The sequence below is a fragment of the Fukomys damarensis genome, unplaced genomic scaffold (genome assembly GCF_012274545.1).
Source record: "Fukomys damarensis isolate Sample0158 unplaced genomic scaffold, DMR_v1.0_HiC HiC_scaffold_27, whole genome shotgun sequence".
Classification (NCBI taxonomy): domain Eukaryota; kingdom Metazoa; phylum Chordata; class Mammalia; order Rodentia; family Bathyergidae; genus Fukomys; species Fukomys damarensis.
In genome coordinates this window covers 45,762,803-45,788,204 of record NW_022900939.1, presented here as the reverse complement: position 1 = coordinate 45,788,204, position 25,402 = coordinate 45,762,803, and the positions used below count along the sequence as shown (strand labels likewise).

The following is a 25,402-nucleotide window of genomic DNA, read 5'->3' as shown; positions in this document are numbered from 1 at the left end:
ACAATGCATAAGATTCTAATAAGATTACTGACATTTAGAAATGGGAGGAAAGGAGCTAAAGGTGTAGGGAAGGTGTGATACGTAGGGGAAGAACAAAAAGGGAAAAGAAAAAAATGTGAGAGAATGAAAAGATGAAAATAAAGTGTTTGTAGATGGGGAGGGGAGGAGGGGGTGAAGGGAGGGCAGAGGTAAGGGGAAAAAAATGAGAATCAAGACTTGCCATGTAAAGGTACATGATCCCAACAATGAATGTAACTGTACTGTATCCCTAAATGTACCAATAAACTCAATAAAAAATAAAAAAAAAAAAAAGAAAAATCTCAGATGAAGAAGCACAATGGCCAATAAAGACTTGGAAAAATGATCAACATCACTGGTCCCTCAAGAGACGCAGATGAAAACAACACAGAGATCCCACCTCACCCCAGAAAGAATGGCCTCTATCGAGAAATCAATAACAAATGCTGGCAGGGCTGTTGGCAAGAGTGTAAACTGGTACAGTCACTGTAGGGTCCCTACGGAGATTCCCCAAAAACTAAAATTAGAAGTCCCACTTGACTCAGCTGCGCCCCTGTGGGAATCTCGCTGAAAGAATCTAAAGACACCACAACACAGCGATGGATGCACACCCGTGTTCACAGCAGCACAATCAGTAATAACTAAATTGTGGAGACAGCCCGTAGGTCCATCCGCAGATGAACAGGTTGAAAACATGAAGTTCTGCTCTACCACAAAGAAGGATAAACTGGAGCCATCTGTAGGAAAACGGATGCACTTTGAGACCATAACGTTAAGTGACATAAACTGGACACCATAAAGCTTAAACGTCACATGGTTTCTCTTAAATGAGAGACCTCATGTATAAATAAAGTGCAAAATAAAAGGCAGACAATAGGAAAAATTATAATTGCCATATACTGCCAACATGTACTAATAAAAACAAAGCATTTTAAATAGAATCAAACATCGCAGAAGAGAACAGTTTCCCACACAGCCAGGCCGGGCCCTGACCACTCGTTCTGCATGTGCAGCGTGAGTACCCGTTGTCCCCAGCTGTGGTGTCCAGGGTGACACTGAAAGGTAAACAGTGGTTAAAATGTTTAGCATCAGTAAAGCTGGCAAAGGAATAAACACTATTACATCTACTGTGTACCGGTTCTCCCCTGGATTAACCAGTCTCAAAACAACCCCCTGAAATATATGCTACCGTGTCTGTCTTAGAGATGAGGAAAACCAAGACAAAGAAAGACTAATTCGCACAAAATCTCATCCCTAGTAGCGACAGGATCTGAAAGGAGCTGGACGCCCACCCTGGGGCTCCCTGGGGCTCTGTGTCTGTCTGCCGAGAGGTCTTGGTCGGATTCAGCCTGACTCTGCTTACCGGGCAGCCTCGGCAGATCGGAGAGCCTGGCAGGACCTGCAGGCCACCTGGGCCGGGCCCTGAGCGAGCCGATGAGCGGCTCTGCCCTCTGAGGGGCTCTCAGGCCTGCTCCCGAGCCCAAGGGCTCTCACAAGGGCCGCGGGACCCGCACAGTCGGGTCCGGAACCCACCGCAATGCTGTCCTCAGCTGGCGCCTCTGCGTCTTTATCGGTGTTGTTTGCAGAGCCTGGCAGGACCTGCAGGCCACCTGGGCCGGGCCCTGAGCGAGCCGATGAGCGGCTCTGCCCTCTGAGGGGCTCTCAGGCCTGCTCCCGAGCCCAAGGGCTCTCACAAGGGCCGCGGGACCCGCACAGTCGGGTCCGGAACCCACCGCAATGCTGTCCTCAGCTGGCGCCTCTGCGTCTTTATCGGTGTTGTTTGCAGCACCTCGCATTTGCGTTCATCTTGGGCAATCGGCGCGTGGGTATTCCATATTAATCGCTTTTATTCCTCTCCCGTCTGGCAGTGCTACTATCCCTAGGGTGGGATATTTTATAAATTGAGTCTAGAGAGCAGGGAAACTGAGCCACGCTTAACCCAAAGGGGAGCATTTGAGCTGAGTGTAGAAAGCGTGCAGAGTCAGGTGGGAAGGAACGCGGAATCGAAGCACCAATAAAGGCTGTGTTTATGACGTGACGCACACCCGCACATCTGCTTCGCGCTCCTTAGGCAACCTCAGCATCCTCTCATCGCTGGGTGGCTGAGCCCATGGACGTTTCCCCCGGCAGCCTTTCTCACCTCAGAAATGGGCCGGTTCTGTCCAGCGGCTCTTTTGCCCCACACAGTGGAACAGCCATAGAGAATGTCTCCTAATACGTGGCATTTTCTTAATTCACATTTTCTCATCATAGTGTTTCTTTTGAGATTTGTTTAGATGACTTACTATGTCTGTCATTTTGCATTTCGACTTGGTGGCTTGATCAAATTAATGAAGAGGCTTAACCTAAAGGAGTTCCATCAAGCATTAAATTTACCCCCTAATTCGACCTAATAAGTTGCCTTTCAATGTGGTAATCAGGGTCATTCAGATTCTAAATATCACTGCTTTTATTCACTTACTCTTAATTTTCTCTAACACTTGCTTTTTTAATGTCAGTACTTTAAAAACCTTTGTTCTGACCCCTGCATCACAGCTGCGCATGGAGGTATAACCACTGATGCATTCACCAAACACGCTGACTTTGTGCACAGGAAGGGTGCCTGAAAAGTAAGCAGGGGAAATGAGCACTGTCAAGTTTCAACCTGTTAGAAATAACGGAAAACAGGATCAATGACATTAAATTCGTAAGCACGTGTTAAAGAGGAGAGATTATGCCTTCAGCCACTTTAGTGCATTAGTCAAAGAAAAAGGGAAGGCGATGCCCCGGAAATATTCAGAGAACGGTCTGGAAGAGCACATCACGGACTCCGGCTGATCTAAGAGGGGCCACTCCGTCCTCCCGCAACGCAGAGCGCGTGAAGCCGTGAATGTCACCGCCACCTCAGTCACAACAGTGGACAGGAAATCAGCCCGGAGTGCAGCGAGAATACTCACATGCCCAGAGGACTCGTCATCTTCCACTGTGCTCCTGTTTCCCACCTCGTCACCTGGCTGGCCACAACCTTTTCCGTCTTCCTGTGTCCCGTTAGCTTTCTTGCCCTCTTCCTTTGTCCGGTTAGCTTTCTTGCCCTGCACCCACTGCCGTGACACTTCTCTGAATTGCAGACCTGATGGTATTTCCCAGCTGGGGCTGCTTCACAACTCACCACCCTTACAAAAACTCTCGGACCGCATTTCCATCCGACTCCACTGGTGCAGCTCAGTGAGATCATTGTCGACTCCTCCGACACAGCTAAATACTAACTGCTAGGTGGTTTGCTAAGATGATTAATATTCTTATTCAGGGAGAAACTTTACACTTTCTTCCTTCATAAATTCTTATTTGCATTCACTGACAAGTAGACACAGTATGTGTTTGCCATGTACAGCATGAAGTTTGGATCACGTCTGCACTGATGAATGGTTATTTTGTGATGTGAAGACTGAAAATCTACTCTAAGCAATTTCTAAATATATGATTATTTTGATTAATTGTAGCCAATTTGATGTACAATAGATCTCTTGAAATTATTTCTCCTAACGGAAATTTGGGGATTTTTTAAATTAATTTATCGGTACACTCTTGATACACATAGTGATCCCTTCATCACTGGCATTTTGTATCCTTCAACCGACACCTCCCAAGTCTCCTCACCCTCCACCTTGCAGTAGCCACAACTTTACTCCCCCTGCCCTAAGCCTAGCCTTTTCCTCTCCATATGTAAGTGAGGCCACATGATATTGGTCTTGCTGCTACTGCTTAGCAAAATGTTTCCCACGTTCATCTGCATTGTCACAATTAACAAATTTTCCTTCCTTTAATAAAGCTAAATAATATCCCACTGTGTACATGTACATTTTCTTTGTTTTTAAAAATTAATTTTATTTTTTGCAGTGTTGGAATTGAACCTAGGCTCTCTCACACGCCAGGCAAGAGCTCTTTATGGAGCCACGGGCCCAGTCCTGTACATTTTCCTCATCTGTGATCCATCAGTAAGCGTTTAGGTAGATGCCGATCATGTTGTTGTAAAACTGAGCAAACATAGCAGTGCAGATGCCTCTATGCCACACTGATTTCATACCCTCACATATATACGCAACGGTAGGACTGCTACATCCCACAGAGGTTCCGTTTTTAATAAATGGTTAAGTCTTCAGTGAAAGTAGATCTCCTAATAAATTTTGTGACCTCATCGAATAACCCATACTTATTGTCTTCTTCATTATAATTGATAAACTGTATCATCTTTCCTTTAAATTTCTCACCTAGTACTTTGTTAAATAACTTCCATTACCAATGAAGTAGCTTTCTTTCATCTACACACTCATTTCCCCGAACCCAAAGGCCACGGTTAACTTAGGCCAGGCATTGTGATTTTGTAAGTACCAGGGATGTATTTCGTGCTCCTTATGTAACTAAGAACCACTGAAGCGAGGTCAAGATACAACACACCGAGAAACTACTGACATTTCCTCCACCCAATTGGGCGAATCTAGGGCAGAGATTACAGTACATTGTTCTGAATCAAGATACTGACTGTGCGGATCAGAAAAAACACATGCACTTCAAACCGTATTTGGGAGGTCGATTTGACCATTTGGTGATTGGATATAGGAAGTGAAGGAAACAGAAAGATCAAAGATGACAGTCAGGTCTCTATCCTGGAAGCCCAGAAAGAAGAAACCAGAGCGGGGAGAGGCTGGGTTCTGTTTTGTGCATATGGAGTGGACGGGAGGCCTCACACAGCCCTGGAAGTAGCTGGAATCACTGAGGAAAAACAGGTAAGTAAGAGTGCTAAGATAAAACTGAGAAACAACCCCGTTTAATAAAAAGGTAAGCCCAGGGATCCCAGGAAGGAGGCAGAATAGATGACAGAATGTGAGAGGAGAAGCTGGGACTAAGTGGACTCAGCCGCAACAAGACGTCAGAAGCAGCACCAAAGAAAGGGGCAGCACTGAGCGAGGATGGGCCGGAGCCGCAGGAGCGGGCTGAGCTTCCAAAGAAGGGCTCGCTGCCTTCGGGTGGCAACGGCTCACACGTGACTACACGCTCAATGAAAGGAATCCGTGATGATAACATTGAAGACAGAGTAAAGGGTAAAGTGAGGACCTGAAAGGAAAGAAGGGACGGCAGCTAGAGTTAACGAGATCAACTTGAATACGTCTTCCTATCCGATGAAGGAAGGAAGACAGGATGTTAGAAGGCGACGTTCCCTGGACTGCGTGCTCGTATCCCATACAATTCATATGCCAATCCCCTAAGTCCTGTGGGATAATACTGGGGGTTGGCCCTTTGGGGTGATTACATCATGAACGGGAGACCTCAGTGCAGGAAGCGTGGTTTTATAAGAGACAGGAGGAGCTGGGGGATGAGGAGTGCAGTACTTGCATTAGCCCCAGGTTCAAACCCTGGCAGTGAAAAATAAAAATAAAAAAAAAAACACAGGAGAGGGCTTGCTTCCCTTCCCTGCTGTCTGCCATGAACAGAGAAGGAGATCATGCTCATCTGCAAACTAGGAAGCAGCTCTTCACTAGACACCGGATGGGCCAACACCTTGGTCTTAAAGTCTTCAGCTTCCAGGACAGTAAAAAGTAAATGGCCCGTGGCAGTTTGTTGTGGCTGTTTCAACTAAGACAAGGCAGAGTGAGAAAAGATGAAAGTGCAGAATAGGAGAATGAGGAAAAAGAGAGAGGGAGAGTAAAGAAAGGAAGGAGAGAGAGAGAGAGAGAGAGAGAGAGAGAGAGAGAGAATTTCTAACATTTAATGATTATTTTTCTGGTGAGATAAATGAGCCTCAGAAAGGTTAAGCTCAGCCAGGCATGGTGGAACACACCTAAGGTCTTACCACCCAGGAAGCTAGGGCAGGGGGATTGCAATTTCAAGGCCAGCCTAGGTTACACAGCAATATCAAGAAGGGAAAGGAGGGAAGAAAGAAAAAAACTAAGTTCACTCAGTAAGTGAGTGGCAGAATCTGAATTTAAATTTAATTGTAAACTTTAGATCTCCTATCCATTAAGGTAGACAGTTGTGAACCTTCCGAGTTTCCTTAAAGGTAGAAGCTGATCAGATAGAGTAGGAATACAGAGACTAACAGTTTAAGGAGAACGAAAATGATTTGACATCGATATAGCACAGAATGAGACCATCAACTCAGGAAACAGAAATGTGGAGGGCACAGAAAGAATTAGAGATTTTAAAGTTGTGGTGGCACCAACCCACATGGGTGAATTTTCTCCCACAAAGCTCAACTGGAGATGTGAAGACAGACCTGTAAGGTTCTATGTGGGCACAAACTCGGAAGGATCATGGCAAAATAAGTTTAAGATATTAGCAAGAGAGAGGCCAAAATAATGGTGTAGGGAACCTGAGAGAGACGGGACAGGAAGTGGAAAGAAGGGCTGACCGGAAGGAGGGGAAGGAGGGACTGGGCATCCCTGAAGCGTGCCATTTGAGCGTACCCTTCCGTCTAACATTCTGACCATCACAAAGTAGGGGCTGTGTAAATATTTTGTAGTAAATGAAGGAACAGCACCAAGGCTGCCATGTTGGAGTAGGGGCTCAGACCACTCCCCCTGTGAGGGTTCTAATCCCAGACTTCTCTGGATGCACAGCAGATCCTGATGGCAACCCAGAAGTCAATGTTATAAAAAAAAAAAACTTTGGGTATAATAACAATAATACAGGAGTCAATGGAGATATTAACTAATGGAATGCTGAAATAAAAACCCTAGACCTCATCAATAGGAATATTTTACCTATGACAACAGAAGGTATTCATCCTGTAAATAAAATGTATAATACACACGTAACTAGAGTGTCAAATATAATTCTTATCATTATACCTCGGAAAAACTTTAACAGGCTAGAAATCAGTAGGTATGCATGTTTATATAAACGTATTCCACACAGAGTTAGTCATTATCATGGGCAAATAAATGTCTATTGTGTAAAGAAAAACGTGTAAAACTCTCTAAGACATAGAGATGAGGACTGGGAGAATCTGCTGGTGGCCACTTTATGAAAATATAAAGAGTAGATCATTAATAACTCCTTTTTAATTAATGTTCGCTGCATTCTAAACAACAGCTTAATTAGCTTAACCGCTGCAAAATCCCTTCCAACTGGTGCTATTAATGCTCGCATGAGGCACAGGGAAGCTCAGCGATCTGTTCCACGTCACAGAGCTAGGAAAGAGCAGGCCCCAGACTCAAACACAGCCGTGCTCATGTCCAAGGGTGTGCGCTTAATCCCTGCACATGTACCACACTGCTCCCTGTTAGCATCGAGGTTTCTTGAACAGAGGACCACTTAAATGGAAAATAGGTAGGTTTTAGATAAATAAAAACAAGTATAAAGTGAACTAGAAGCCTTGAAAATAGAAAGCAAAACTTCTAAGTCCTAAGAAACAAAACACATTGAAAATGTAAAAAGAGAAGTCAGGACGTCTCTGCAGTCACAGACAGTGGCCGAACACAGGGAGTGCGGGAGGTTAGAGGGGAGGCTCTGCCTTCGGAGTCCACCTTGCAGAAGGTGGGGAGCCACCTAGGACTGCCACTTGTGAAAAAGGCTCTCAGCAGAGCAGGGGGACTCTGGTCTCACCCGCCCAGGGTCCGGTTCCTCCAGTCCCGCCCATCCACTTCCGCTGGTGTCTCGTGTGTGCAGAAACAGGCACCTGTCGGGCGTGGACCATTCTCCCCACACAGGGCTCTTGGCCCATGGATTTTAATTACTATGACTTCACTTCACAGCTCTGTGCACCCTTAGGGTCTGCTTAGGGAAATAAAAGTGTGTTTTTGATCTATTTTCTGCTCACTGCTGCTAGGAATTTGGCTGAACATGTGACTTTACCACAGTTTTTAGAGAGGGAATCTCAGCGAAGCGTTCTCTAGAGAGGCACCAACCCCGAGATCAGTAGGTGTTTATCTTACTGACACAGAACTGTGTTTGAAAGTGGGGGCATGCCGTCCTGAGGGATTTTCTTCACACAATCTGCCCCTCAGACCCCAGGGAGGTTTTGTTCGGTAACTCTGCTTGCCCATCAACTCCTTGCTATGGTGGCTCAGGTTAGCCAAGCGTCCAGCGTGAAACACAACCCTCTCCTCTCAGTTATCAGGGAAAGGAACGCCGTGCACCTCTCTCCCCTCCACTGATTGGCTTCTTCCCCTGAGATTGGAAGTCCATCCCAGAGACCACAAAGGCAGCTGTGCAGTGGAGACAGAGGTCCAGGCGCCTGCCTGTCTTGCCTTTGGTACATCCATTATCAGTTATCAGGAGCTTTCCCCAGAGACAGTGCATCTCTGCAGTGGCAATTGTGTGCTTTAAAATCATACCACTGGTTTTTCTGTTCTCCTAAGCGTGAACACTCAACACTTGGTCCAGAGGGGTCCCGAGGTGAGGGTGCTCCTGAGGATTTTCACAGAAGCTAGGTCACCTGGAATCCTGGATGAAAATAATGAGTGCTGGTGAAAAAGCACAGTTCTGTAGATCCAGGAGTAGCAAATAAAACCGGACCCAAGAGGAAGTTTAACAGTAGAAATCAAAAGCTCAAGAAGCTAATAATCACACGAAAAAGGTCCACATGCTTTGTCTAAGACTTCATTTGCAGCTATAGATCTGATTTGCTTTCAGATAAGCGTGTCCTCATTCACAAAGTGTCCATGACAATGACGGGCCATTTTTCAGGAAAAGCCGTGGCAGGACTCAGCAAGTCCCTTCTAACACAGCCATGTCCAGGTTCCACGTGGAAAGTGTGTTCGGTTCTCATCTCCTCCCCAAAGCACCCTGCTTCTATTTACTGTGTGCAACAATGGTCCTGTCCCTCCTCAGATTGTACTGTTTTCTCCACCAGATGGACGGGGCACGGCGGTGAGGTCCGCATCACGTGGAGTGCACTGAGTGGCCACCACTCCCATGTACCGCAGGTTTCCCTCTCATTTCTTAATTTCGCCTAAAGAAAACCCAGCTCCTCCCAGACTTCGCTGCAGCTTGCCTCCCAGCCCACACAGCCTTTCAGAATGGGCCACCTGGCAGCAGAAGCCCGGTGCATGCACAGGAAGACCTGCTAAGAAATGCCATATGTTGACAACTGCTCATTTTAATACATTCTAAACCCAATGAGTGGATATTAGGGTTTAACATCCTGTGTTTTTCAAATGTAATCTGAAAACAGGTTTTCACCATTAGTCACTGAGCTTTGGAGATTTTTTTTTTTTTTTTTGTACTGGGGATTGAACTCGGGTCCTTGCACTTGCGGGGCAGGCGGCAGAACCACTGAGCTAAATCCCCAGCCCTGCCTTAGAGATTTCTATTAGAATGAAACAAAAGTTTTGAGAAAAGCAAAGATATACTCTCAATAACAACTTAAACAGGAATAAAAATTTTGTATCATACTCATGCTTCTGAAACCCAGTGCCTAATGAAGAATTTTTTATGATTATTCAAACAGCAAGCTTTCTTGGGTGAAAATCATGAACTGATTAGCTTTGTCATGTTTATAAACTCACTGTACAGTAGAGATTTGCTTCACAAACTTCTCCAAAGCAGACATATAAGAGTCATAATCACTCTCCCCTTTTTCATACTGGTATTCACATACTTGAGATAGAGCATAACAAGCTTTGCTGTTAGTATTCTGGAAAACAATACTTTAAATATTAGCTCCATACTTCCCGCAGAAGGTCCCCTTCCTCATTCATCCCAACACTTGTCAAGGTCAGCTTCGGAAACCACGACGCCTACCAGTACTGCTTGCCACATGTCCTTATATGTCTGCCTCCACAAAGACACCTGATGGATGCCGGCGAGGCTCTTACCCGGGAGCTAGCAGGTAATAAAAGATACACATCAGGCTTCGATGTGTCATGCCCACAGCGCAGGGTGCTAGAAAGGCTCTGAAAGAACTGAATAGCAAATGCTCATTTATGCCTGACTCCCTGCAAATAAAGGACATAGCGACCTAAAAATTGTGTCGATTGACTTTTTTCCTCCAATATGCTACATTTTTACTATGGAACAATCGTGTTCTGGACTGAAGTTTATTGTTATACTCAGATGATGAAACATTTATTGGACAACTATGCTATCAAAGCCCACAGACAAAAGTACAAGTGGAAAAATGCATACAGCTGTAAGAGACCCAGATTTTTACCAATGACAAAGACCTATTCATTTGCAATCCCTGTTTTCATTTCTTTTCTGGGTCCCTCTGGCCACCAAATTAATTCTGTCTCTTCATTCTAGAACTGTGGCCCTTTTCCTTTAGCCTTTTTAATTTTCCACATGTCAGTTAGTGACAAAGTCCAGCCCAGCCAAGCTGCCCACCATGAGCTTGGGATCATCTGCAGCTGCCCCTGGGGCTCCAGAAACCAGGCTGACCTCAGAGAAAGTTGGAGAAGCTCTCCTTTCTCTGGTAAAGGGAGCCTGCATGTCTCCTGCTGCTTCCTCCAAGTGCAGTTTGAGTTGTGAGGGAGAGGGGCTTGTTCTCAACCAAACCAGCACTCTGTGAGGGTTTCCATGTGTGACTGCACAGCCCCCACGACTGCCACTTCCTCCCTGGTCTCCCGGGCCTGACTCCATGGCTCCATTTCCTAAGGACGGTGCTGGCCCTGTCTCCACACCTGGTACCAGTGCTTCTGCTCAGAGTCTAGATTTCCACATTGGCTGTCCGACAATGACATCCTCAACCTGGCTGCCGTGGATGCTTAGATTCCCCCAAGGAAAAACCCACGTCTTCCTTCTCGGTATCTGCCTTGCTCTTGTCACTTCCCTCCAGCTCTCAGCTGGGGTGTTTAGATTTCAGTGTCCTGGGCCTGACTGTCATCTGGATTTGTGTCAGTCTTTCTCTGAGAACTACATTTCTACTTGCAAAATGATTTCCATCATGCAAAATGGCTACCTTGCTCTGAAGCAGAGGTGAACGTTTAGTGAAAAACTCTGAAATGCTTCTCTAAGTCACAGAAGGAACCGTTTGAGCCAGGCTCTATGTGACTCACAGAAGAACCTGGTGAGCACCACAGCAGTGTGCAGGTCAGAGTCCAGAGCCATGGCCTGTGACACAATGGGGCTCAATCTGAAATAACGCAGTGGATCAGGTCAGAACAGCTTGTACCCAAGTTCCATCCCACAGTTAATACCACCATAGACTGAAGGACAGTGTTCTAATTACAACCGTATGTTTTGTCCGTCTTATTTCTAATTTGTGTCAGGAACCTTTCTTAGCTTATAACTTTATCATTGCAGTGTCATGGTTTAGATCCAAACTGTTCCCTAAAAGTCTCATTGTAGAGGGGGCCTTTGGGAAGGTGACTGGATCTTGTTACGTTCCGCAGTGGAACGAGCCATTGATGGGTTCATAGTTCTATGTGCTGTTAGAGGTGGGGCCTGACAAGCAGTGGGTTACTGGGGGTACGATCTGGAAGGGCGCATTCTTGTCCCTAGCTCCTCCCTTCTCTTTCTGCTTCCTGCATGCCATGAAAGAGCATTTTTCTTCCACTATTTTCTTTCTATGCCAGACAACCATGAACTGAACCCTTTGAACCTCTCCTTCAAGTTGCAGGGGTTGAGTACTTTGTCCCAGCAATTGGGAAAGTGACTGATGTATCCACCAACCATAACCATGACTTTTCCCACATGGGCAAAAGTATACTCTCATTTCAGCCAGTAGGAAAAAAGAAGGGCACAGGTGGTAATGATGACTACAAGCTCACAGCACTTTATGGTTTCATCCTACTGCACTGAATTGTTCACATGGCCACATAACTACCAGGGACACTGGGAAGTGTTGTCTGCACTTCACATATTGATATGCCCAGCTGGAAATCAGGCTCCACACTGCAGAAGGAAGGACGAATGAAGCCCACTAGCAAACTCAGTGCATTGTCCTTACTTAAATTTTTTCCCCACTTAATGAAAGATCATCATTTTCATAAATTGAGTTTCCAAAACTAAATGATCTGCTTCTGGATTCCATATTTCATTCCATCGATACATTTGTTTTTATACTAATTCTGCACCATTGTATTTCTCCAAATTTAAAGTATCCTTTTGTGATATTGTGATAATAAGAAATGTACATTTATTCTCTGTTCCAAGTTCCTAAAACAGAGCTCCTAAAAGCTTTATAATCTCCTGAGCAACAGGAATGCTAGGTGAGTCTTTTATTGTAATATTTGGTCTTTGATCCAGTTTGTGACGCAGTTTCTAATTCTTGTAATTTCCCAGAAGATAGGAGTGTCTTTTCTTTTTCAGGGCTGAGTTTTGGTGGGCTCTTGTATGGAAGTCAGTCACACTGGAAAGATCAACTCGTGAGCAGACTGGAATTTTCAGCCCCTCTTCTGAAGTGGAGAGAAACCGAAAATTGAGTTAATGATTTATCACGGTTATTTGATGGAGCTCCATAAAAATTCTCAAATGGTGAGTGTGGAGAGCTCAGGCAGTCAGTACTGAGAGAGGTTCCAGAAGGGTAAACATGACCCAGGACATGGCAGCTCCCACCGTTCAAATCAGTCCCTCCAAGATTCAGAATCCAGACATTGGAATAAAACAACCTTGGAAGAAAAGAAAAGAAGAAGAAAGTTGGATGCTTGGGGCCCAGGAAGGATCTGAAGGGAGAATTGGAGCCCACAAGGAAAGTGAAGAGATAGACCTCAATGCAGAAAAAGAAGGTGGGAAAGCACCTTCTCCCTGATTTCTGGTTTGTCCCATGAGGGAGGAGGCTCAGATTTATAGAGACACAGTGAGGATGAGTGACTCCAGAGGCCTCCACAGAGAAATGCAGCAGTGGAACGGAGCAGTGGACGCTAGGAACTACAACAGCCGGTGAGTTACTCCAGTCCAAGTGTCCCCTGGAGAGAGAGCTTGGCCAGACCCCATTTTAGGGAAGGGTCAACTGATCCCAGGACTCAGAGCAGCTGCAGGTTGGCTTGCTCTAAGGTTCCAGAGACTGAGTGAGGCACAACCATGGGAGACATCTAGGGTCAGGGAGCTGATGTCAGGCTGGCAAGTGATACCCACAGTGCTGTAGGCTGAAGCACTCAGGTTCCAACTCTACAACAGAGGCCGGGATCAGCTTGAACTTCTGTGGAGTTGAAAGCAGCAGAATCGGTACCTCATCCAAATTCCTACTGCAAGCTTTCTGGGATTATCCAGCACAGATCCGGGCTCTGTCTACCTCCCTTGTCTATCAGTGATAGTGGAAATATGCCACAAAACTGACCCCGGAAGATAACCACAGGCTCAAAATCACAGAGAATTCTCTTATTTTTCTCTTTGCTTTTTTTTCTTGAGTTTTTTTTTCTTCATGAGTGTACACATTGTTTTTAGGGTTTTGTTTTGTTTTGTTTTTTTGTTCTCCCTTCAGATCCTTCCTGGGCCCCAAGGATCCAACTTCCTCCTTCTTTTCTTTCAGGTTGTTCTATTCCAATGTCTGGATTCTGAATCTTGGAGAAACTGATTTGGGGCTGTTTACCACTCTGCCGTCTTCCAGGAAGTTGGGAGTGTTGTGTGTTGGTCTCAATAATGCCAAAGCTGATCAATACAGCTTCTTTTCAAATCCATCATTATTCAGTCAGCTTATTCATTGTTTCATTCATTCATTCATTCATCTGTTTTTCCAAGATGAATTTTTCCAGTATTCTTTAAAGTATAGAGGGATCTCAAATATAAGGCACTGCTTTTCACAGATGATATGACTCGCGTTTCATAAAATAACATGAGGCAAATGATGCTAAAGTCCTTGAAAATCTGGAAACTTACTAAGTGAATATCTGTTCTTTTCTTATTTTCATTGAGTCACTGACAGAAAATGTGCAAGGTGAATGACTAACTATATTTCTGAGGCTCACTTCAATACAGGGTAACTCATTAAAAATCCAAAATACCTGCTGAGTTATGGGTGATTCATACAGCAGAGTCTATTAGTCAGGACTGACTTGTGGAAATATATTCCTAATATTAGAAAAAAGTTAACTACATAAAGGAGAAAATTAGGTATATGACTAAACCTGCCTCTGGCTCTTGACAGTGTTCCTGCAATTACAGCAGAAACTTCTTTCTCCATGTACCAAAGATCAAACTAAACTATTTATTTCTGATAGAAAAGAGAATAAATTAATCAGTAATTCAATATTGGCTGAACAATATAATCTAACTTAGAGCAAGAAACTCAAGGGGCAGTGACCTTGGAAATAGAAGCCACAAAAGAAAGACTATGAGCCCAAGAGGACATGTAATTAAGCATTCACAATGAGTATCTATGGATGCTTAGTTTATATAACTTCTTTGGTTTTGTTTTGATTCTTTAGTTAATGGCCCAACACAAAAAAATTAGAACATAATCTCTACAGGACATTTCCAAGTATTGAAGGAGAGACAAAGATAAAACCAATACACTTCTGGCTTAGGGAAATCTGCCACTCAGGAGCAATTAAGGCATTTATCTATTATTATAACCAAGCAAGAGGGATAGCTACTGATTTGTTTACAAAATGAAATAAAAACTTTCAAAAGGTCAGAGGTTAATGCAAAGCTCTTTAGAGAAGTTAGCATTGGAATACTGCCTGGAGACAGCTGGGATTTATATTTGAAGAGACAAAAGTAAAGAAGAGAGAGAGAAAGCAAAGCATTAAGCAGGCTGTGCACAGCCTGAACACAGTCAATACTTGATTTGATGATGCCTGACTGGGCGAAGAGAAACAGGCAGGGCTGAAACTGATTTTCTAAGACCTGAAGGCCTTCCAACTATTTATTGTTTTGTTGTTACTGCTTTAAGCAAGATAATAAACTTAATCTGAATTGTACTCTAGAATCATTTATTTGGGGGCCTTTGGAACATGAAGTGGGTGTGTTACAGCAAGGACAAGAGACTGGGTGTCAAATTAAGAAACACTTATAGTCATGCAGAAAAAAAGTGCAGTAGAGCTGGACGTGTGGTGCGTGCCTGCAGCCTTAGCTACTTGGGAAGCTGGGGGTGCAGCTTACCGGCACGGCAAGCACAAGGTACTGGGCCTGTGCCATCCCACCCAGTACCCAGGACAAGGTATAAACATACCTTCCACCAGCTTTGGGGTGTTGTTTTTGTTTGTTTGGTTTGATTTTGGTTTAGTAAATTGTTTTGCAGTCCTGAAAATTGAACCTAGGGTCTTTACACTGAGCAATTCCTTTGTAATTTTTGAGACAAGTTCTCACTAAGTTGTTAAGTTGCCTAGGCTGAGCTCAAAGTTGTGATCCTCCTGTCTCAGCGTCCCAGAGTGTTATCCCGTAGCTTGTTTCTAAAAAGTGGCTCTCCAACTGTACATGCAGGGTTCTGGATTGCTCACCTCTCCTTCCAGAGTTGGGATTCCAGGTTCTTCTCACCTCTAACAAAGAATTGAATGAAAGAACCAAAAAGCAGTGGCAAAGTTCATTCAAGAAAGCAAAAGTGTAGAGTGGGTGAGAAACTGGCTCTGCAGAGTGAGATTGAGCCAAGTAAAGAGAAGAAGAGGGAGAGAACAAAGGCAAAAGTACACACTGCATCTAGGACACATGACGTGGGCCATAGCGGAAAGTTAGGACGGCACCGGCTCCTGCGGCTGCCTTTCTTCTGCATCGTCCAAATCTCGTAGAGCTTCTACATCAGGGTCCCGAGAGGGGCTGCTGGGGTCTCAGGTCTCAGGCTGACGTCAGGTCCAGGCCTCCCGTTGGAACCTGCCAGAGTTCTGCAGAACCCTCCCTGTGTCCTGGATCGTGGAGTTAACAGGTCACCCTCTTTCCCCAGACAGCTCTCGTCCTCATGCTGTCTCTCCTACCTCAGGTGTGTGGCATGTGCTCACTTCTATCCACCGTTCAATCCAGCAAGCACCGAGGTGTTGCTGTCAGGAGTTTTAGGGTGCAATTATGGTCTCAGATCAGTTTAGGCAAAAAAAACTTGCCCAACAGGTTCTATCCCAATCCCAAGTCCTTTATGTCTGCAGCTTGGCAATGGGAAATTTAGATGGACAGCGTGAGAGAACTCAGCAGTGGCACGGCAGGTTTTCCACTACAGAAAGAGAGAGGCACGGGCAGCCCGACCAACAGGGCATGAGGAGATGGGGCTCCGGCCTTACACAGAGCCCAACGTGGACTTAGGATGCCACCGCCCCTGTGGGTCAGGCCCTGGCCACAGGAGCACAAGGCTGAAATCGAGGTGTTGGACCTATTGAGTCTTTTCTTTCCCCTGGACTGAGATTTTTATGGAGATTCTGGGGACAATTTCTGTCCAGATTCATTCAGATGTTTTGTGGTATACACGTCTGGCTCAGATTGATAGAAGAAAAACAAATTTTCAGGCAGTTTCAGTTAGCAGACAGCCACCCCAAGGTTTAGAGGTGAATGAGTTGATTACTTGAAAACACTTTGAAATTAGTCAGTAAGCAAAAGCTGAAGAAGGTTGAGTCCTATCATACAAAGTGATTAAACTAACTCCTAAAAGAGGGCATAAACTTTGGCATTAAGAGAATTAAACTGAAGGCTCTTTGGGCTGTGTGAAGGGCCTTTGCAGGGTGCACAACTACCCCAGTATCCTTCTGTCTGACTCTCCTCGTCCGTGGTCTGAAGACAGTTACTGTTCCACAGGCTCGCCTCGAAGACTGAATTCACTAAAATCCGCACAGCGCTTTGTGCAGTATCTAACAGTTTGCAGATCAGACTCACGGCTGGGCCTCGCCATGGTCCCTTGTCTTGCCTCAGTGAATCCAAGAGAGTCTGAAGTAGGACTGTGAAGATTCTTTAGTATAAAGGATCCCCCAGGGAGGCCCTCCGCTCCTTCCAGCTGTGAGGAGAGATGGAGAAGCCCACGGAAACAGCAGACCTCTCCAGACTCTTGTCCGCCAGAGCTCCCTCTCCGGCTCATAGCCTCCGGGGCTTTTGGACATAAACACCAGCCACCAAGAACTGCCGCTTGGTGGAGTTCCTTCTGACCATCCAAACAGGCCGACAGCAAAGGCAAAGCAGATGCGTGCCTTGCAGATATCTTGAATCTGAATCTCAGAATAAAACTCGCAGCAGCCAGTAATCTTAGGCTTCCAATTAGATTGCAGACTCATCTATTCCTCCAATGGAATCCAATCACACACACTGACATTTTCCTCAAGCCTGAAACTGTTTTATTTTTAAATGTATTGGACAAGATTTAAGGAAAATGCAGTCATGGCCTTGGAATTTTCCAGTGTAGGAGAAGGACCTCTTGTAATGATCACGTAGGTACAGCACTTCAGAGAAACCTAATGAACACATAAATAATTTTAAAAGAAAAAGGGATTGAGACAAGACTGATATTCCTGGAAAAAGAAATAGAACAAGGGAAGATTCTTGTAATATACAGAATTCTCCACACCGCGTCTCCAAGCCAACAGTAGGGGGCAACACCTACATGGGCTTGGCTTTGAAATGCTTGTATAACATCAAGACAAAAACTAAACGTGTAACTAAGGTTCAAAGGGTACAACTGATAGTATGAAATAGGAAGAAAGTGCCGAAGGGGGAAGCGGGAAGGGGAGGGGAAAGGAAATCAGGGAAAAGAAAAATGTGAATAAATGGAAACCAAGTCTTTGTAAATAGGCAGGGGGGAGAGTGGAGGGAGGGCAGGGGAATGGGGGAAAATAAGAACCAAGATACGTCACGTAAAGGTACAGGATCCCACTGAGAAACGTAACTGTTCTGTTTGCTTTAAATGTACCAATAAACTTAATGGGGGGAAAAACATGACCAATGGTGCATGAAATCTGGGGCTTTCCAAACTCACCTACTGGACAGACATTTAAGCATGAACACATTCTTTGTTTTCACCCCTTCTATTGCAGAATAGCACACTTGTGCCTTATCAGAAGGTCCCCACTACGATCGCTCGTCTTAAAAGTGCTTCCACTGTGAGTATGTTAGATTCTCCTCTGTGTCCTGTGCCAAGGGACAGAATTTTCCCCCTTGTGTGGATTTGACAGAGGAGGTGGCTGAAGCAGAGAAGGGTAAGGATTAATGGAACCATGGACACAGATTTCTTCAGTCTGAGCACAGTTCCTGGTCTGCAGGCAGGCGCTGCAGGTCCATCCTGTGGCCAGGGAAGTGGACTTTTCCCGTCCCCTGTCTATCCCCTGTCCTCCTGGCACTGCAGCCCCCACTGGCCATTTTGTGATAAATGGCAAAGTCCGTGTGACCTTGGAGGTCTACTTTTACTTTCGAGGGTGGTGAGATTTGTTGTTAGATGCTTTCACAACTGGAGTCTGGGTGGGCTCAGAAGTGACAGAGGAGCCGTGTTATGACACCAGGGGTCAGGAACACCAAAGGGGAAGGAAATGGAGTAATTGGGGCAGAGTGCTTCTGCCTGCCTTTGCGTTGCAGAAACAAGAGGCAAGAGGTAACAGGCAAGGCCGTGTGTGTGTGTGTGTGTGTGTGTGTGTGTGTGTGTTTCTCTCTCTCTCTCTCTCTCTCTCACACACACACACACACACACACCTTTCCATCCTGCCAACCATGCCTTCCAGAGGTGCATTTAAGAACTGCCCTGCTGGGGAGAGAGCTCCTGCCACACAGTACTTCTTAAAGAACCACCTAGATCATAAAATAAAAATCTCCTCTGCTCAGGTTACTGAAAATTGTCCTTATTTCACGGACAACCAGGCCTGGTTTAACAGTATCTTTTACTGAGTGCCGAGGCTTGTTTTGAGTACCTGAGGCACAAAACGGTACCAGATGTACCCCGTCCCTTCCCCTCCAGAACTTGAGACTGGCAGAGGAGGGCAGACATAATCAGAAAGCCTGGTGTGCCGCTGTAGGGTGGAGCACCCCGCAAAGTAGCAGAGCCAGGTGACTTAAAACAGCAGCCGTGAGTGCGCAGTGCTGAGGTCTAGAAGTTTAAACAGTGAAGCTTCAGGATCACCCAGCCCGTCCCCCACTTCCTGTGGGCGGCTGGCAACGCCTGGCAGTGCCTGGATTCGAGACGTCATTCCTGCCCGCTTTCGCTCTTTCCTTCTGTATCTCCGAACATACCCTGCCCCGTCTTGGTGTTCTGTGTCCACATTTCCCTTCTCTGAGGCATCCGTTGTATTGGACGAGGCCCGCCTTAACAACAAGCTTGATTACACCTGCGCACACACTGCTTATAGACTCCCTGCCTCAGGTACTGGGCATCAGGACTTGAACACATTATGGGGGCCCAGCTCAACTCAACCCACACAATGAGGACTTAAGCAGAAGAGAAGAGGCACAAACTGGGCTGGCAGTGCTCAGGGCCAGAACACTACGAGTCTGCAAAAACATACAAAGTAACTAAAAGTCAGAGGGAGAAGAGGCATGTTTATATAACGTAATCAAGGAAGTTATATCCGAAAGGATAAGGTGAGGCTCAAGTAGACAGCTGAGGAATTAGTTATGCCATGCATATGCAAGAGCAATTAAAATATAAGGTGAATTTTAAAATTTTAAAAAAGTATTACAGTAAAAGATACACTGCTCTTATTCACTTACAAAATACTCCCCTTTGCTTCAAAAACACTTAATCCCATTGTTCTTGCCTAGTTCTCAAACAGGCCTGAAAGTCTTCTTTCTTTAGGGTAAGCTCATGTGATCAAAAACACGGTGAATGCAGCTGCTGAGTAAACTTGGGTTCATGAAAAACACGCTGCTGTGTCCTTATCCACCTTACTCAGTGGATCTGGTGCTGTGTGACTTCTAGATCTTTTCCCGAAGTGCAAATGGCTGTGAAAGGTGACTTTTTAAAATCGATTTAGGGCATCGAGGCAGCCACGACAGTACAACTACACACTCACAAAAAAAAAAGAGAGAGGTCAGAACTGCTGCGGAAGGCAACAGGAGCAATGGGTGAAGTGTGGCTGAAGCAAGACGGAGTATTTCAAGAGGAAGTGATGACAACGCGCCTTCTACTGTATTTAATTTAAGCATTCCTTGTATTTTTGATGATTCCTTCTAACTTCAAAAAGAGATAGAATCTCAAGCAACTATAGGATTTTAAGTGTAGCAACTAAAATATTTTCTTCACTCTTTTTTTTTTTTGTCTTTACTATTTAAAATATCATCATGGTCATTTTTTAGTATTACAGCCACAAATCATTCTCTTTAACTCAGAACAATCTGATGAGTCTTATTTAATGCCTCCAGCGAGAACAGGAGGGGTACTGATTGATTGTAAACTTCAGTGTTGGGTCCTCAAACACTCACTGGTTGGGGCCTGTGACCAGGCCCTCTTCAGACTCTGAGGACACAGCCACAGACCAAGCACGGGAAATTGCTGTTGTGAAGTTTAGTTTCCAGGAGGCGCCAGCTCTGCGTGTGACGTCTCCCTGTTTCCTGTACCCCGGAGCCAGAGACCCCGCCTGGTGGGAGTGGAGCAGCTCCTGAAAGCCCGCAGAGATGATCTGCCCGAAGAAGGCGCCCCACGTAGCAGCTCCTGACGGGATGCCAACTGGAGTCCACACCTTCTCCCACAGAAGTCGAAAGTCCCCACAATGTCACTGTCCTGCTCTGTTTGCTGTTGCCAAAAACACAACACAACACAACACCATGAACTTTAACGGAAAGAAGTTTGCTCTGACTCAGCTGTGGACGTAAAAGGTGGAGGGGTGGTGGACTACTCACCAGCAAAGTCCCAAGGTGGCTCCGGATGTCCCACGAGGGGGGACAGGAAGTGTGTGTGCCCTGTGTCCTCTGATCTCCCGTCTCTTGTCTTAGATCCAGTCCTGGGGCTTCTAGTCCTGATCGCTCCTAAAAGCTCCCCTCTAAACACCATTGTCCGGTTAAGGTTCCGCCTCTTAATCCCACCCCATGGGGGCACCACTGCAGAGCATGAACCGCAGAGAAACTCAAACCAGAACCACACCGTAGCTCTCAGGATCTCCTGGACCTTCTCTCTTCTTTCTGATGTTCCGAAGGAGACTCCTGCTGCTGTTCAACCGGCACGAGGCAGTGCCCTTCGCTCGGGTGACCTCCCGGCCAGCTGTTTCGCCTCCTGCCAGTCTTCATAAAACACCACTTCCGAATCCTTTCCTGCAGACTTCCTACCATGCTGCTGTCTCAGCTATCTTTTCCCCCTCTTCAAAATACACATATACTGGCTTACTTTTTAGCTCACTTATTTTCCTTCTGGTCTCTCTTCTTGCCAGAATGTAAATTCTATGAAGGCGAAAATCTCTACCTCTTTTGGTATCACTGTGGCCTCTTGAGTCAGCAGTAAGCCAGGCATTGAGCAGTTGCAGAACGAATACTCTAAAGAACAATCGTTTCAACCTAGAACCAGGATCCCCTTTTCTGTTTGTAGGGGAGATGAAATTGCTAAAGACAGGTGAAAGCCACCAACTGGTCCCAGGTAGGGCACATCTGAACTCTAACAGTGAAACCCCTGTCTCCAGTTATGGTTGTAGAAAATGGAGAGATTCCTTTGAACTGACGTTGAAAGATATATTTGTCTTTCTGGAGGGTGAGAGTCTTTAAATTTAACAAGGAAGAGAAGCTTCCTGCAAATTTGCCATTTTACGACATCCCAGCTTTAAACACAGGTGAGACCTGAGGGATTCTACTACAGCTCCGGTGTGGTCTGTGGATGGAACAAGTGTGTGGCTGGCACGTGTCTCTGCTACTTTTCAAACTGTAAGCAAATGCCATGACAAACGCCTACAGAGGGAATTTTCACAAATTAACGCGGCAGCATTTGTATGCAGGTGTAATCATCACTGCAAATATTAAACATTTGGTGAGGAAGCTGGGCAGCTAGAAGTGATTCCGATCCCGGAAGAGTCCCTCAGTAAAATGATGGGTCTGAGTCCAGCTGTCCTAAGGCACCGCAAGGTCTGTAAATGGGAATTGCAGGGGGCCCCGATTCCCAGCCCTCACCCCTTGATGGGGGCCGGTGGGAGAGGACTAGAGGGCTTGTCATCTCTTCGGGTTCTGGGGTTCTGATGTGCAAGGCTGTGGAAAGTCAGGGAGATAAGGACCTGAATGTTCTCCAAAAAGCTGCCAAGAAAACTGCTGACCCCTTCAGGGTTCTGCCAGAGCTGCTGTCTCCACCTGCGTGGAGTTCTCGAGAGGGTTCAAGAAGCAGAGCTGAGAGTCACATTCTGCGTCCATGTTTACAACAGGGAAGTCTTGAAGACGCTATCTTGAGAGCGGGAAGGTAGTTTGAGCCTATGGAAGGGTGTTTGAGGTTTGCACACTGAAGCTGTCTCCACCATCAGGAGCCACCAGAGGAACCCCAGGCCCCCTGCAGAGACAGAGGGGCTTGGCCTGGGGTCCAACAGGGCCTGCACGGGTGCTGAGAGGTTTGAGGTGAGATGGAACTTGCACTCTCCAAGCCTTGGGGCAGGGCCTCAGGTCCCTGCGGGGTCTGCATTTGTCCCAGGTAACCCATTCTGAGGGGAGCGTGACATTTATTTTTTTCTCTTTATTGAGTTTATTGGTACAATCTAGGTCTACAGTACAGTTACATTCCTTACTGGGATCCTGTACCTTCACATGACAGGTCTTCGTTCTCATTTTTTCCCCTTGTCCCTGCCCTCCCTTCACCCCCTCCTTCTCTCCCCATTTATAAACTCTTTATTTCCATTTTTTCCTTATTCTATAAAATGGAATATTACTCAGTGTGACGTTTAAAAGCAAATCAAAACCCCTGTGACACAGAACTGTGGGGAGAGGTGGGGGGTGTTTCCTGCATTTGAACCTGAAGCCTGCCTTGCCATCTGGCTCCGGCCCCTGACAATTATGTAGGCCCAGCTGGCACAACATCAGCTTTCATCGAGATCATTTTTGTGCATACAACATAAAACAAACAGATCTTTCTAGAGGACAAAACCTAGCATATACTAGTGTCTCAAAACCTTGGCTTATTCTCATCTCCTCTGAAGCCCTGTTCCCGGCCAACGGCGCAAGCTGCTGAGCTCCAAAGAGGACCTGCCAGGGGTGGACCCCTTGTCCAGACCCGCTGGGGAGGGACGGCCTGGCTCTAGCATGCATCCTGGATGTGCTCCGGTCATTCTGGGCACTGCAGTCACAGCCTCCGTCGGGCTAGGGACAGGCAGTGCAGTTAGATCTCGGAGCCGACTGATTTGCTTTTAAACCCTCGGAAACGGCACTCCTGAGGGAGACTCATTCCGAGCAGTTAGAAGTGTCCGTGCCGAAAACAGTTTCAGAACTTGCTCTACCTATAAGATTTTGCTTTTTCAATTCAGGTTGTATGTTACAAGTGAAGGTGATAAGGAGACAAGCAAAGCCCTTTCTTGTCTCCCTGTTCACCTTGGCACGCTGAGGGTTAGCCCTGACTTTTACCTTGTTTATCTCAGCTGCCCTCAAGACAGAAGATACCAGGATCAGACTGAAGTTCCTTTCAGGCTCCCGGCTGCCGGCCTGCACAGCATCCAGGTCCAGACGCCACTGCAGCTGGGGAAATACTCACTACTGTTTGCTACTTTTACCTGTAAATGAGAACCCGCATCCTATACAGTGCATTTTATTAGTGCCAAAGATTTGTGGGACAATCAGGATGATTTGTATTGACATACTCCAGTCCTACTGACTTTTGGTCCCTGTAAGTCCCTATAATGGGACAGTGTAATTTCTCGGGCCCAGGTGGTAATGGGGGAAAATAGAGCCCACGGTAGCCTTGTTTAGGAATTGTTTGTTCCTAGTGCGTCTTTACTGCACCAAACACATTCTCTCTTTAGTCTTCCCTTTGCAAAGGAAATATCCTACTCCCACAGCTTTTTGTGTACATGATAAATCTTTTAATCCATGCTTATTGCCACCTATGTCCACAGTCTTCTCCAGTCTGGGTCTTCCTCGAGCTACTGACATTAGGAATCTTGTGCACGTAACTCGCGGAGGTAAATTGACCATCTGTTGACTACATAACCTGCCACACTTATCCTGCAGAGAAGACCCAGTGAGCCCCTCAACTAGAGACGGAATTAAGAAGCAAATGTGGTCAAATGTTAACCTTTGTGGGACCCAGGCCAAGGCTCTATGGGAATTCTTTGTATTATTTTTCTCTGAAAGTATGAAATTATTTCAAAATGAAGTTGTTTCGATAGAGCTCCATGGTTGTGGCTGACATTTTCTTTCAGAAAGCTGACACTCATTCTCCGAATAGTGGCCACTTTTAGTCTGGGTGGAGTGGACACTTTCGTACACGTCCTTTGTCCCCAGACCGGGGGTAATTTTAAGGTACCATTGATTGTAAGATGAGATGCAGCCCCAATCCCAAGATGTTAGGGCGGTGAAAATGTAGAGCTCAGACTCTGGTGAATTTTAGTCAGAATATCCCAACTTGGAGAACAGAGTCCGTCCAGCAATGAAACTCTCTCACTCAGTATCTACGAGCCATTTTTATTATTGCAGCAGCAAAGCAGCATAAACTTACACTTTGAAACCACACAAATGTGCTAGCTTCCGGTCGGGAGTCCAAAGTCCGACGGGCACCAGGAGGCTCACGAGGAACCAGCCGGCAGCTGGAAGTCCCCTGGCCATACCGCTGTCCACCGCCACGTGTGTCCCTGTCATAGCTCCAGGGCGGGGCTCAGTCACAAAGCATGATTCTCCTCGGCAGACTGCTCTTGCTTAAAGAAACACCGCGCACAGACAGATCACTTGTGATAAAAGGAAACTGCAACTGATGATGAGAAAAAAGTTGCTGATAATTAAAAATGTCAGAAAACCTATGATCTCTCAATTTTTTTTTGGGGGGGGGCAGTTAGGGATGGAAGTCAGAGCTTCTGTGCTGATCTCCATCTCCAGCCCGCCTTTCTCTTTTTCATTCGAGATGGGGTCCGGTGAAGTTGCTGGACTGCTAACCCGAGTGCGTGAGGCTTGGAGACTTCACAGCTTCCCTGCCCCTGTCCATCTGGGCCGAGCCCTCAGCCCCAGAGAGCCCCGTGGAGTGCACTTTGTTTTCTCCTGTGGTGATCTGATTCCTCTTGTTTGAGCCCAGTGGAAGCTGTATCCTGTCAGAAAGGAAGTGTTAGAGAATAGGCGAAACATGAGAGAGAGTAAGAAACGGGGAGACGAAGAGACTTTTCAGTCTGTCTGACTTTGGCGTCCGAACCCTGTTGCCGGCTGGGACGAGACCAGGGCATCTGAGAGCACAGAGCGCAGGGCCGGAGGTGCACACTCACCGCCGGTCCACGATCCCACGCGAACTTCACTCGGGTGGGAGCCGGCCTTCCTGAATCGTCAGACCCAGAGCAGAACGGACGTACCCTGGAGGAAGGGTGTTGACGAGAAAGGAGGCGGCCGGGAAGGCAGTCAGAAGAGGACGCCAGACCCTCGGAGCCCGAGGTTCACGGGCCACGGCTCCACTGCAGGAAGGATGGTGAGGAAGCCGGACGGAGAGGAGTGGGCCGTCACGGGCAGCGCGTCCGGGCCGCACAGGAGCTGGGTGGCTGCGCAGGGTCCC

At 46.3% G+C, this 25,402-nt stretch overlaps 1 protein-coding gene across 1 annotated transcript in view; it reads right to left on the bottom strand.

Moving 5' to 3' along the window:
• Lgsn (lengsin, lens protein with glutamine synthetase domain) overlaps positions 1-1,606 on the bottom strand; it is an 18,341-nt gene extending 16,735 nt beyond the window's left edge. Inside the window, 1 exon segment of the mRNA XM_033756842.1 lies at positions 1,552-1,606. The gene's annotated coding sequence lies outside the window, so the exon portion shown is untranslated.
• Between the last annotated feature and the right edge of the window lie 23,796 nt (positions 1,607-25,402).